This window comes from Pimephales promelas, chromosome 3 (assembly GCF_988280905.1).
Source record: "Pimephales promelas chromosome 3, fPimPro1.hap1.1, whole genome shotgun sequence".
NCBI lineage: Eukaryota > Metazoa > Chordata > Actinopteri > Cypriniformes > Leuciscidae > Pimephales > Pimephales promelas.
The window spans coordinates 47,978,281-47,992,022 of NC_142771.1; the positions used below are offsets into that span (position 1 = coordinate 47,978,281).

General features: G+C 40.1%; 1 protein-coding gene across 2 annotated transcripts in view; it reads left to right on the forward strand.

Moving 5' to 3' along the window:
- The window catches only part of LOC120487209 (uncharacterized), a 42,930-nt gene that overhangs the window by 22,382 nt on the left and 6,806 nt on the right, over positions 1–13,742 (forward strand). The window lies entirely within an intron of this gene.

The window sequence follows — 13,742 nt, forward strand, 5'->3', positions numbered from 1 at the left end:
TGGTTGCCACAGTTTCACCAGAATATAGAAGAATTACAACCATGATATGATTTCTGAGAGCAGACTGATCTCATGGAATTGCGTATGTATGACACGCCAATTCGTATTTCCATTTTTGGCATGCTATCAACACGCATAATCGCTTTTCAAGTGTGTTTATGAACGCCGTTGACTTAACGTTACATTACTGTATATATAAATATATGACCTATTTCAACCCCGTCCCTAAACCTACCCATCACTGGGGTTAATAGCATTCATGAGTCTTCCCCTACCATCCTAGGAAAAAATTTATCGCTCCCCAGTTGTTGATCTACATTTTGCTTCGTTTCGCTCGGACATTTAACGGCGTGTACATACACGCGTAATCCCTCGGACATTTAACGGCGTAGACATACACACGCATACACGTGGATAGCTCAAAATGCATATAGATAACACGCCACATCACTTGGAAGTGGAGTGTATGTTTACGGAAAAAAGTGATGCTGCTGAGAGGTTGCTGAGAGGGTGTAATCTCCATTTCTGTGACCTGGAGCATTTCCATTGATTCCATATTATTGTCCATTCTTCCACAGATATACATATTCCACCCTCCCTCTCCCATTTTGTTTTGATATAGGAAGTCGAGTGTGTTTTAAGATTTAACGGATATTTATATATGTATGAAATAATTCTACCAAACAAAGACTTGTGTTTTGGTAATGTTTAGGTTATAACCAGACATCCGACCAAACTCTGTCAGAGTTCTCATAAGTTTAGGGAGGCTTGCCTCTGGGTTTTGGAGGTAGGCAATAACATCATCTGCAAAAAGTCCAATTATATGTTCAGTTTTTGCAATAGTAATGCCTTTACCCAGATAGCAAACTGACATTGAATCAACGTGGAAACGACGTCTCTCATGACATTGAAACAACGTTGATTTTGCTCATCGAATTAACGTTGAACCAACGTCAGACGCGGCATTCTTCAAAGCTAAATGAAAATCGAAAATTGGTTTGCTTTCATAACGTTGAAACAACGCGTTGATTTCAAGTTGATTTTCCGTTAGTTTTGAAAGAATGACGCGTCTGACGTTGGTTCAACGTTAATTCGATGAGCAAAACAATGTCAGATCAACGTTGTTTCGATGTCATATTTCCACGTTGATTCAATGTCAGTTTGCTATCTGGGTAAGCTCTTCATTTTGCCTAATAGCCTGTGCCAAGGGCTCTATGAATAATGCGAAGAGCGCTGGACTGAGGCAACAGGCTTGTCGAGTACCTCTAAACAGTTGAAAGCTATCAGTTAGGTGGCCATTAATTTTTACCCTGGCCATCGGTCTGTCATACAGTGACTAAATACATCTATTAAATTGATTATTAAAGCCAAAACGCTCGAGTACCTTATATAAAAAGGGCCAGCTGACCCGATCAAAGGCTTTCTCCGCGTCGAGGCTGACTAAAGCCAAACTCATTTGTTGTTTCTTGGCTTGGTCTATGACATGCAATGTTCGTTTTATACTGTCGTGAGTTTGACAGCCTTTAATGAATCCTGTTTGGTCCTCATGAATCAAATCTATAAGATAATTCTCCATTCTCTTAGAGATTATAGAGGTAAAGAGTTCGACATTCAGTATTGAGATCGGACGATATGACTCGCAATATTCTATATTTTTTCCTTCCTTAGGAAGTACAGATATTACCGCCTCTCTCCATGATGGCGGTATCTCTGCTCTACTCAGAGACCAATTAAAAGACTCCAGCAGAACAGGAGCAAGCTCCTCCTTGAAAATCTTGTACCACTCATTTGAAAATCCATCGCTACCTGGGCATTTGTTAGTTTTCAGATTTCCAATAGCTGCGTCCAATTCTTTTCGAGTGATAGGGGTAGTTAATGCGCCATTTTGTATCAGTCCTAGGGAAGGCAGGTCTAAACCTCTCAAATACACTCACCGGCCACTTTATTAGGTACACCTGTCCAACTGCTCGTTAACACTTAATTTCTAAGCAGCCAATCACATGGCGGCAACTCAGTGCATTTAGGCATGTAGACATGGTCAAGACAATCTCCTGCAGTTCAAACCGAGCATCAGTATGGGGAAGAAAGGTGATTTGAGTGACTTTGAACGTGGCATGATTGTTGGTGCCAGAAGGGCTGGTCTGAGTATTTCAGAAACTGCTAATCTACTGGGATTTTCACGCACAACCATCTCTAGGGTTTACAGAGAATGGTCCGAAAAAGAAAAAACATCCAGTGAGCGGCAGTTCTGTGGGCGGAAATGCCTTGTTGATGCCAGAGGTCAGAGGAGAATGGCCAGACTGGTTCGAGCTGATAGAAGGGCAACAGTGACTCAAATAACCACCCGTTACAACCAAGGTGGGCAGAAGAGCATCTCTGAACGCACAGTACGTCGAACTTTGAGGCAGATGGGCTACAGCAGCAGAAGACCACACCGGGTGCCACTCCTTTCAGCTAAGAACAGGAAACTGAGGCTACAATTTGCACAAGCTCATCGAAATTGGACAATAGAAGATTGGAAAAACGTTGCCTGGTCTGATGAGTCTCGATTTCTGCTGCGACATTCGGATGGTAGGGTCAGAATTTGGCGTCAACAACATGAAAGCATGGATCCATCCTGCCTTGTATCAACGGTTCAGGCTGGTGGTGGTGGTGTCATGGTGTGGGGAATATTTTCTTGGCACTCTTTGGGCCCCTTGGTACCAATTGAGCATCGTTGCAACGCCACAGCCTACCTGAGTATTGTTGCTGACCATGTCCATCCCTTTATGACCACAATGTACCCAACTTCTGATGGCTACTTTCAGCAGGATAATGCGCCATGTCATAAAGCTGGAATCATCTCAGACTGGTTTCTTGAACATGACAATGAGTTCGCTGTACTCAAATGGCCTCCACAGTCACCAGATCTCAATCCAATAGAGCATCTTTGGGATGTGGTGGAACGGGAGATTCGCATCATGGATGTGCAGCCGACAAATCTGCGGCAACTGTGTGATGCCATCATGTCAATATGGACCAAACTCCCTGAGGAATGCTTCCAGCACCTTGTTGAATCTATGCCACGAAGAATTGAGGCAGTTCTGAAGGCAAAAGGGTGTCCGACCCGTTACTAGCATGGGGTACCTAATAAAGTGGCCGGTGAGTGTACTGTGTGATAACACTTTCATTTACTGGTTTTGATGGTGTGTATAATGTTTGATAATAATTTTCAAAGATTTTATGAACTTGATTGATATCATAAGTCAAACTATCAGTTAAAGGGTCTCTAATTTTGGTAATCGAGTGATTCAATTGCTGCTTACGGAGGCGCCTTGCTAGAATTCTTGTGGCTTTTGAACCGGATTCGTAAAAGTTCTGTTTTGAAAATCGTAATTTTTTCTCATTACTCAATCTCCTCGTGTATCATATCATTTATATTATTTTTAATAACTATTATTTGTTTGGTCAAATCTTGATCATTAGTACTTTCTTGCTGTTTTAGTTCTAAACTCCTAATTGTCTTTTCCAACTCATCATATTTTAATCGTTTCATCTTCTTCAAATAGGCAGTTTTTGAAATGAGTCTGCCTCTCATTACGGCTTTAACTGTATCCCAAACCAGAGCCGGATTTACCTGACCATTGTTATTATCCTCTATGCATTTTACTATTTCCTTCTTAATGTCATTCCTTGTGGTTTCATTGTTGAGAATGCTTATATTTAAGCGCCATAAAGTTGTTTTTGGTTGGTTAGATATGTAGCAAATGCAACATTTAATAATATACATCAAATGTATTAAGGGGGGCGGAACGGCCAATTTAGCTCAAAGGGAATGATTCATTGATTCACAATGAATCCTGATCGAATAACTATGGAACCGAGCAAATGACTCGCTTAGAATTAATTTGAACGGGCCGTAATTATAACCTTTGCAAGGATATAAATACCAAATCTATAGTGAAACACTATGTCTTAGCAAGGTAACTTTTGATCGAACAGTACAAGACATTAAATGTGCAAACACAACACAAGAAAATTTATCTTTTCAATTATATGGAAGACTTTATTAGCTATTCTAAACACAAACTAAGGTCTAAATAATCACACACACGCACACATTCATTCAGTCACGAAAAGGAAAGAGTGAGTTGGAAAGAGTGAGAGAGAAAGTTTCAACTTTCTATATGCACGTAAGACATGACCTGAAAGGACCACCAAGCGTCAATTTAAACCTTCGTTTCTTAGAGAGGTTATTCAATTTACATTAAAGCACCAGTTCAGTTAGAGCCTGAAGTACTTGCTTGCTTGTCTTTGCGTGGCTTAGAGGATTCCTTTGTTGCGTTGCATCGAAGGGCGGTTTCCCGGCCGGGTCCGTTGCGTGGCTGGTTGTCTTTGAAGTGCAGGGATGGAAGTTTCGCCGCTGGTCACGTGTGATTAGCAAGAGAATGAGAGTCTTTTCCAATTCGAAGCGCGTTGCAAACTTAACTTTGAAACGAGACTTTTACGAAAAAGGAAATAAAGGAAAGAAATGAAAGTAAGTCGAGTTGGATGGCTTGAATGATCTGTATTAACCCCGATCTGGATGGGTTATTGTGTCTGCTGGTCGAATTTGGTCTAGTCGATGTAGAAGCATGTGAACACGCTCTTTGTTTCAGATAGAAGCGCAAACGGGAACACCCTCTGGTGGTTTTAGAGAGAGGCACGAACTTAACAGTTACAGAACTGAACGAACTCAAAATGGGTCGAACAGAAAACTGAACATGAACAAAAAAAAAAACATTAGGTCTTGTTCCTTTGTTTGGATCTTTAACTTAAACTCTAGTCCAACCTCCCAGAAACTTCTGGCCAATGAGATAATGGCATGATTTTAGGAGGTGGATCTACTTCTTGCTTATCATAATTTAAGCTTGGTCTGTGAGCTGGTCTCCAGCACTTAGCAGAGAGACAAAAGACCATAGTTTAAGATTATATATTAGAATCATAAAACAAAGCATTTTAGACAGATTTCAATCAACCCGTCTTTTGAATCAAGAGAATACTATTATTTTGATTGGAAGCACGCTGCATTCACACTCTAGGGTTATATCATGATTACATGACTTCTATGTGATCTAAGCATAATAACTACAAACAAATTGTAGAACGCATAATATCCACACACACATATATTGTAGGAACATATTACCTATAGCACACATTGAATTGAACGTTTGAGTAGAAGTCTATTGAAAATTGTTCTGAAGTGAGTTTATGTGAAAAGGGTGCAAGTCTGTGTTCAACTCGTGGGGGAAGAGGTCTGCGTAACATCTCTGTCAGGGGATCAAAGGAGTGCCCCCTTTCTGTGGCATTCTGTTGGTCTGCAGGACCATAAAAAGTCTTCTGAGGGGGGTTTATTGTCCACCAAAGCAGACCTGTTGGAGCCGTCCAGTCAATGGAATGTGAGCTCCAAAACCTTTGGAGTGTTGAATCCATGTGAATTAATCCCATGAGAGATTAATTTGATTAATCTGTGTTTGATACGCCTCAATTCTCTACATATCCCCCCTTTCGATCGATGATGGGTTGAGAAGAAGACATCAACACACACAGCAAACAACAAGGCAACCCCTCCATGACTGGTCACTTTACTGGTACAGGGCATCAGATTATCTAGGCCTAAAACAGGTTCACTCTCTTAATAATCAATCATGTGGAAAAATTTTAGTTCAATTTTAGGACCGTTATTCTAGTTTGTTTTAAAACGGTGATTGATCAACTTTGTGACTAAATTTGATTTGTTTGTTTTATTCTCTTCTAAATTGTTCTAGGTTTAGACCAATTTACCTTCCAAATTTTGATTCGAATGATGCAGGGAGTTCTCTGGCTAATAGGGATGCGCGGTATACCGGTATTGCAAAAATACCGGTATATAATAAATTTCAAACGGTACAATATCATCATTTTGTTAAATTCGGTATTTGATGAGCTGCTGTTCCGAAGTTCTCCACTAGGCGGCAGTGCGCTACCGAAACTGACGCGAGTCACGCGAAACCGGCAAACGAAGGAACACGGTGGAAATGAAGCTCATTCGGATTTCTACACGCCCGAAATTAATAAATAGAGAGAGCAGTATTAGTGAAATAAGGCATTACTTTGTCTTCTAAATTAATGAGAATAGTGTAGAAACAGACCTCAATGCACCACTCTGCAAACTTTGCTTTCAATAATGTGTTGCCATGGAATGCAACACATCAAATCTGCCAAAGCGCTCGTCAGTTGCTCATCTTGACTTGTTCAAGAGATCAACTGGTGAGTTCATCATTCAACTGATTTAATTTAGACTTTTATTGAACACCGAACAGCGCACATACATAAGAGCTTATCAATTAAATATGATACGGTAAACACGAAAGCTCAAATCTTCTTGCATGACACGCTAGAACCAATTCAGTTGCCGTCTCATGATCTCATCATTTTTGCAGTTTCAAACAAATATATTCATTTAATTTGAATTAATAAAGCACAAAAGTGATAGTAAAATGAATGGCATTACTGCCGCTGTGGCGACCCATAGAGAGAGAGAGAGATAAATATTAATAATATTAGCCTACAATTAAGCTACATTTGTCAACATTCACTAAGGAACTTGGACTAACAATATAGCATTGATTAATCTAGATCAATCAGTAATTAAATGAACTAAAAATGTAATATCCTAATAAATGTTTAGCATCATAACATTACTTTTTGCAATGCATTATATGCATAATATGAACCCAAACACAAACAGTAACCAAACCAAGATGAATCAATGCAATAAATGTTGATAATTCTCTGTTGATGCGTTTACGTCATTTCATTATTCTATTATGTTAATCTATTATTATAGATATTAACCTATTTTAATTGTATAATATCAGTGTTTTTTTCCCCAAATCAAAATTTTACCTACACATAATTTGTTTATTTTTTAAATTTTTATATGTTTTTTTTGTTTGTTTTTTTTTGGATACTTTTCTTAGCACATATGGTAGTTGCGAGTTTCAAGCAGTGTTTAATAAAATTGTTTCAATTCACTTAAATTGAGACTTTTTTTTTCCGACTGTGGTATCGATTTAGTATCGAAACCGAGGTATTAGGTTCTGGTATCGTATCGAAGCCAAAATTGTGGTATCGAGCCATCCCTACTGGCTAACATTCATTTTAAGGTGAATTGCAAACGTCAGGCGTGGTGCGTCAATCCTTATATTGTAACCTTGACCCTTATGGGGTAAAAGGGATTTTACCTAATAAGAGAAGAAGGGAAGGAAGAGGTAAAACAAAACAAAGCAGTTGAGTGACTCCAGTGTGGCTACGGTCGTGCAGTGACAGGTGTCAATGTAATGAAGAGGTGTTATACTTGTTGGGTGCATCGCTATATGTTTCCGGTGGAAAGGATAGCTAAGTCAATGTTGCGATTTCAGTGTCTACCTGTGGGAAGAGCATGTTTGTGGAATGTTCTTAATGGTAGATGTGTTTAACTTGTGTATGTTAGTGGTACAGTCTAGAGTAGTGCATGTAGTGTAGTGCATGTAGTGTATATATGCTGTATGTATGTCAGATCTGTCTCAGTCTGTTTTGCTCCCCCCCCCCTTTGCTTGATGGCTTAGCTTTGATGAGCTTGTCACATCTTTGCCTTGGAAAGGGATCTTCTGTGATCTACTGGGGGTCAGTCCAGTAAGGCAGGAAGTTCTCTGGCAGACATTGGGAGGTGATTTGGCACGGATGCATGAAGCTGTAGTGCAAAACGTGGTCTCCTTGGTTACCTTCCTCTTGTGATGCCTTCTGGTTGTGGCAGACAGTCTGACTTCTGTGCTAACTGTTGTGGCTGTAGCACACAGATGGTTCTTGAGTTTGGAGCTTGTGGTGTGATTGGTAACCAGGATGGTGTTTTCTGGTACCTCTGGGTGTTTGTCAGTGGTTGACTGTGAGAGGCCACTTTGTTCTGTGTTGTTGTAGAACAGGTGGTCGTCTCAGGAAGGTGTACAAGGTTATCACTGGTCTTCTGTGTTCAGCTTGTCTTTGAAGAACACTTGCAGTCGACTCAGTAGTTGCTCCATGTCTTCTGAGGGGAGACTGTCGTGTTCTTGAGCACACTCAGTGTGGTGTGGAGGTGGGTTTCGTTGTCGCTTACCCACATAGAATGCTTTTGGATGCACTCGTTGACTCCAGTTGTTTCCTTTTGAGAAGCGTGGCTGGTCCCATGACTGTTCCCCGTGGTTGGAGTGGTAGCTGTCATCGGCATGGGAGTAGCGTTCTCTGTGCTCCTGATGAAGGACTATGGAGTTGTCATGCCACTGGGTGTCTTCCAGTGCAAGGCTTGTGTCTTGGCTGCTGGAGTTTGACACTGTGGATGTTTTCAAACCTTTCTTTGAAGTCATCTTTTGTTTGATGTAGGCCTTGTGTGTCAGGTCACGTAGCTGTTGAAGCGTCATGGTGACTGGGCAGGCCATGATGCCGAGATGACGACTCAGTCCTGGGTGCAGGTTTCTCAGGAAGATGGTTTTGAAGTTCACATCCTCTTCAAATTCAGGTTTGCTATGTGCACCGAAGTAGGCTTGTCGGAAATGGTGATAATAGGCTTGGGGAGTCTCTTGACGACCTTGTTTGGTTTCCAAGGCAACTAACACACCGTGTTCTGACTCTGGACTTGTAAATTCTTTAATCAGGATAATCACGTAGCAGCTGGTAGTTTGACTTGACATGAGCAGGTTGTCGATCTAGGAAGCTTCGTACCTCTTGACTGGATGTAGATCTGAGGAGGTATAAAATGTCTCTGTCAGTCAAATGGGATCTCACCTCTAGGAGGAAGTCGATATCTTGGAGGTAGGCCTGGATGCTGTGGCCCTCCGTGGAGTTCGGGTCGAACTGGGTGATGTTCTTAGCCAGCTGGTTGAGATCTTTGAAGGTCATTCAAGTTGCAGCTTTGGAGTCTGGCTGGGTGATCTCTCTTTGTCGGTTGGCAGGGAAGAGTTCTGTGGTGAAGGCCGGTGACGTTTTGGAATGTGGCCAATCACTTCTTCCGTAGGATGACAGTTCTTTGATGGAGGACTCTGTTCTGCTCAGCAGTGATGATGCTGAGGGAGGTCTCTCCCTTCTTGGCTCTGGTTTCTGTTTAAAGACATTTTGGAGTTCATTTCTGACCGCGTAGAGCTCGTCGTTGGCGTCGTCTCGCTGTTGGGTCAGATGGTCTATTTCAGCGCTGAACCTTTGCAGGTGGTCTTCCAGAGCAGTGATTTTAAAGTTCTTACTTTCAATGTCAGCTTTGGCTTTCTCTAGCTGATGTTCAGCAGACTGGAGTTGGTTTTCCAGGTGCTTCTGGACAGTCTTTAACTCTTGTTTGTCACGTTCAGTGACTGCAAGGTCTTCTTGGAGCTTGTCAACTTGGGTCTTTGTTTCTTGCTCCGCTTCGGACACTTTGAGCTGGTCTTTGCAGTGTTGAGTGTGCATCAGCTCTCAGGAACTTGGTGGTCTTGAGGTCGTACTGGACTTTCACTTCGAGCTTGTCTATGCGGCTTTGGGTATGTGTCAGCTCCTCCTGAAGGTAGGTGACGTGCTGGTGGCTTAGCTTTAGCTGGGCTGTGAAGGCATTGCTTAGGGAACAGGTTATTTTTGTTTAGTTCCACATGGCTTTGGTTTTGGCTTGAATCATGTGTCAGGAATCTTCTCAGAATTATGATTATTATTAAAAATAATAACAGTTCAATTGTCTTTGGTGTGAGGCAGTCTGTAATGCCTCTGAGCCAGGCGTCCACATCTTCCCGTTGAGCAGTGGGGTTTGTAGTCCACAACATGTTGGCACGCTTGGTGAAGAGACTGACACAGATCTGTGTGGTATAAGCCTATATGTGGTTGCACGGCTGAGTGTCGTTTCAGTAAGTGTGCGCCAATAGTGGAGTGTCGTGATGACTAAGTGTTGGTCTAAGTGTACACAGTGAGGCTAGTGATGTGAAGATCTCGTCACTCAACTAATAATCTGTTTATTGGGAAAGATTATCTTTGTCTCTTTTTAGAGTCGGTTGATGGTTCTTCCAGGTTTGTTCCCTAGTGCAGAATAAGATGGAATAAAGCAGGACAGAACAGGAAAGACATGATGAAGGAGAAATGAAGCAAGGAGGTTGGATCCCACAACCTTTGATCTACTACGAGTATAGAATTGATAGTTGATGACAACTAAACACACAAATAAACTTTGTAAAAGACGATTGTCTCTGGTTTATTTGAAACTCGTATGGACATGGTAATGTCTCCTATTGAAGCGTCACGCAAATTAATTATTCCAATATAGTGGTTAAGTTTATAACTAACGAGACGAAATGATAAAACGCAATGACAATAATAAGCAAATCTGAGTCTAACACTATTTTTGTAAAAGTTATAATAACTTTCAAATTTTAACTTTCAGAGTTAAGTTAAGTTTTAATTCACCTAAAGTGATTAGATCTCAAAGAGAAATGTAAAAATTATGAAAATTATGCAATTAGAATTATTACAAAAATAAATCTAGAAATCATTAGAAATGATCTGTCTAGAAGTAGAATTTCAATTTTGTTTAATATTTCCTTGTTCTTTAAAATCAAATTAGAAATTTGACAATTAATAATCATAAACCAGTATTTTCTTTTCCAAGTAAAATGCAGGTAAAATAATTAATAATGGTACACCAGTATTTTCCTTTCAGGAAAAATATGGTTAACTTCAGAGTAAAGTGTGAGAAAGTTAAAAGAAGAAACAAGAAAAGATCGATATGTGTCTAAAGGGTTAAATCACTTTAACGTTGTTCAAACAGACACTATAGCTAACCGCTGGGGTTAGTATTGATAACAGTAACTGATGCTAAAAGTTTCAGCACAGGCCTCAATGCAAACAACTGCCTAGCTTAGCTTAGCCTAGCTTAGCGTTTGTTTACAAAGGGCGAATGGGTCAGAGTTCACCCGGAAGTGTTGGAAGACTTCCGTGTCACAATGGTCACGATCGTAACTATAGCGACCAAACGAACACTAGTGGATGAACTGTGAATTGCAGTTGGTAAGCAGTTTGTTAGAGTTCCATGCAATGTGAGCGCATTTCAATGTTCACAGAACATGTACAGTAACAAACGATCATATTACGGGAAATGTCGGCGCATCTCACACTGTTCAAATAAAATACAACACTCGTAGCTGGGTTTACGACATGGGGCTTCACTCAGTTTGTTGAGAGTGATAACTTTAAGCACGCGGCGGTGCGCTGTATAAGAACAATGATGATCTCGTCTTTGTGCAGGTTTAGTTTCACACAAAGCAACAGGGTCTAACTTGGTTCAGTTTCAAAACAACCTTTACTTGGTTAAAACTTAAAATAACTCCTATTCAATTACACTCGGACACGCGCAGTGTTTACATGGTAAATAATTGAACAGACAAACAGAAAAGCATTAACTGTTAATCGCGGAGATCACGGATAGAGGGACACGCACTGGTGATCAAATAAAATAAACAGCTAAGCATTAAGTGTGTATCACGGAGATCACAATGGAACACGCACTGCGATCAAATAAAATAAACAGATAAGCATTACGCATTTATCACGGAGAAAGCAATGGTACACACACTGCGATCAGATAAATAACTTTAAGACTTTATGACCAGATTCGACAACGAACACGCTTGACGCTCTGACAGGAAAATATTTTAACTTACAGGGTTAGTTTAATTACTGCAGTTTGATCTCGTTCGGCTTCTCTGACTGATATAAACACACACACACGCACACACAACGTTATAGCTCTGTGAAAGACTCTGGAACACGCAGATGTCGAACAGCTATAACGAGGTATTTTTCTGGAAATAAGGAACACGCTTAATTCCTACCTTATTGTAGTGTGAGGTCTTATATCTTATTTAAAGATAAAAAAAACAAATAGGGCAGACAAGACTTTAAAGGCTTTCTCTGGGAGCTTCACTCACAGACAACAACAGCAGCAGCAGCGTTCAACGTGCGCACGGCACGCCTACGTCACACACAGACTCGCGGAGGTTCGGATCTCGCATCCGCAACCAAAAATGAAAAGATAATTTCTTGACATATGCTTACAATTTAGGTTGAACTGCCCTCATTCTCCACCAAAATGTAGCAAATGCAACGGTCACGGCATGACGCGTTGTAGGGCTGGGCGATATGGCCAAAAAATCATATCTCGATATTTTTTGGTCAAATGGCGATATACGATATATATCTCGGTACTTTCTACGTTTTCTATTTAGATAAAGAAAATCTTTATATTGAAAAAAAAAATATATATATATATATATATATATATATATATATATATATTCACATTCGGCCCAATGAAATCCTACAAACAATGTTGATATTGAGAGATATGGAAACAAATATAATATAGGCTATGCAATATATCATGTGCAAAAAGCTTTTGTTTTTATATTGACTAAAAGCTAAACTAAAAATGAAAATAAAAACAAAAACAAAAGCACAAACTAATTATATTAGCCTGCATTTGATTACCCCATTATAATCACTTTCACTTTCATTAAAAATATATACTTGTAGGTTTAAAATTCCACATATGGCACATTTATTTTCTCCAACAACAAATATTTTAGCAATATGTTTATTTTAGTCAGAATTATTGCGTACTACGTAGTACTATTCACGCGCATGCGCGCGCCGGCGCTCGTTCAAGGAAGCATGAATTTTAGAAATTTAAACAGCGCAAGTATATCTGTCAGTCAGCAACAGTGTCTGTCAGAGCATTTGACCGGGCGGCAAGCTGCCTTAAACTTGTTAACTATATCAAAGTGATTTTGACGCAATTAATATAAGCTTGTGTCATGTTTAGGACAAATTGTACTACGTAGCCTAGCTACTTTCACTGCAGCAGCTCACACTGCAAACTCCGCTATTTTTCAGATGTGCTCATATCAAACTACTGTATCGATATAAACGGTATTGCCTCATTCCATATCGTTTTAAAAAATATAACGATACATCGTACATACTCGATATATCGCCCAGCCCTAACGCGTTGGAATGCTATAACTTCTTGGTAAATTCGGGAGAAATTTACTGCCGCAAGTAAACAAAATGTAATAAAATAAACATCTTAATGTATATTTTCAACTTTTTCTTTATAGCCGTGTCTCGCCTTAAGCTGCTGAACGATACGATGTAGGGCAACATGCAATAAACATACTAGCACCTTAAGCAAATGCACTTTACACAAACTTCTGTGCAATAACCTCACTTGCACTTTAATCCATGGAACTGGAACAAATCCATGGAACTGGAACAAATCCATGGGACAATGTCCTTTTTCTTCTGTCTACTTTTTCTTTTCTTCTCAGGTTCTTTCTTGATGTGTTTTGTGATTTGTAATGTCTTTTGTGATGTTTTTTATTTCTTTCTTTATTTTTTTCATTAAGCAACTCTGCACTGTGCCCAAGCAAAATTTCCCCTTGGGGAAAATAAAGTTAAGGATGACATTTACATTTATTCATTTAGCTGACGCCTTTATCCAAAGCGACTTACAATTGCTATATATGTCAGAGGTCGCACGCCTCTGGAGCAACTAGGAGTCAAGTGTCTTGCTCAGGGACACATTGGTGTCTCATAGTGGATTCGAAACCCGGGTCTCTAACACCAAAGGCATGTGTCTTATCCACTGTGTCACCCACAGGAGGACGATCCTAGCTTAAAAAAACAAAACAGTTTTGTAAGCAAACTGTAACTGGATGTGCATA